This window comes from Nilaparvata lugens, unplaced genomic scaffold (genome assembly GCF_014356525.2).
Source record: "Nilaparvata lugens isolate BPH unplaced genomic scaffold, ASM1435652v1 scaffold8010, whole genome shotgun sequence".
Classification (NCBI taxonomy): Eukaryota; Metazoa; Arthropoda; class Insecta; order Hemiptera; family Delphacidae; genus Nilaparvata; species Nilaparvata lugens.
This window is the reverse complement of record NW_024093757.1, coordinates 1,719-2,978: the sequence shown is the minus strand read 5'-3', so window position 1 is coordinate 2,978 and position 1,260 is coordinate 1,719. Positions and strand designations below refer to the sequence as shown.

General features: G+C 28.0%; 1 long non-coding RNA gene across 1 annotated transcript; it reads left to right on the top strand.

Moving 5' to 3' along the window:
• The first annotated feature begins 321 nt into the window (after nt 1–321).
• On the top strand, nt 322–1,048 carry LOC120349040. Its single transcript, XR_005570276.1, has 2 exons — nt 322–746; nt 937–1,048. It is a non-coding gene; the product is annotated as an uncharacterized LOC120349040 (long non-coding RNA).
• The last annotated feature ends 212 nt before the right edge of the window (nt 1,049–1,260 follow it).

Genomic DNA, 1,260 nt, shown 5'->3' with positions numbered 1-1,260 from the left:
TAAATGTGTGATGAAACAAATTTATCGCAAAACAAATATGAAGGGTTCTATAGTGAGGTCCACGTTATAATGACTATTAGATCAACTTTGGTTTTGCTATCCTTGTCTATCATTCGACAAAGCCGGTGGTATTATCCTTTTCTAGGTCCACAACGATGCCAATTATGTTTATGACAGTGTAGAAATATAATTAATTAATGCAGAGAATCGGCATCGCTATTCTTCTATCTTCATCCACTGCCATTAAAACGTGGACCTCACTATATATAGTTAACCTAGAATAAATTCATCAACAGTCGTCAGTATTGTTTGAAACAGATAACAGAGTTTCGAAAATTTGCATAATATGTACATGACTATTATTTTATAAACCACTATAATTTTAATTCGTGTTTCTACTGTTGGTTATGGTATTAGTTATAAAATGAAGTAGCAATAATGTAGCATACCTAATAAAAAAAATCTTTATTATAACAAGAAAGAAACTGACTTATATGTTGGTAAGTATTTCATTATTTAGGATTTGAATTTTCCTATTGAAATATTATGTTGCTATTTATCCATGATAACAATTAATGTTTATTTTTCAAGGTTGTTGGTCATTAACTTAGTTACATAGGTACAGTATTTCCTAATACATTTAGAGTTAAACAATAAGCAAGTTTCACTGTGAATCAATGAGATTGGTTGATCAACATTGTTTCATTGTTTATCACTTTATTTTATAATCATGGGTATCACATAAAGTAATACAATAAGAAAGACAACTTTATATTTTCAATGTTTTTAATTAAAAACATCAAACTTAAAACTAGAGTAGCATACCATATTTTATTGATTTAACTTATTTTGGCTATTTAGTTTTATTCTGATGATAATTCACTTAGCCTATATTTATTTAATTTTTGCTAGGCCTAATTGGGAACTATTTTTCAGATAACAATAGCATTAGGCTACTACTGCCTATATCGTACCTATATTTTGAGTTTTCTGTGGAGAACAAATGGCTCAAGTTAATGAAGCTAATGAAATATCAAAAACCTACCAAGTAAGTTTTCTTTTAATATCAACCTATTAAAACTAGAAGTAAGTTACTTAAGTTTTGTGAAATGGTTTATTTACTTCTTTATGATTTAACTTCTTCAGTCCTTGCCAGTAATGCCAGGTCTTCGGGAACATTAAAAACTAGAAACTTTATAAAAGCTATGAAATATAAGTTGATGTTTTCCAATAATGTAATGAAATTAATTAACATTTGCA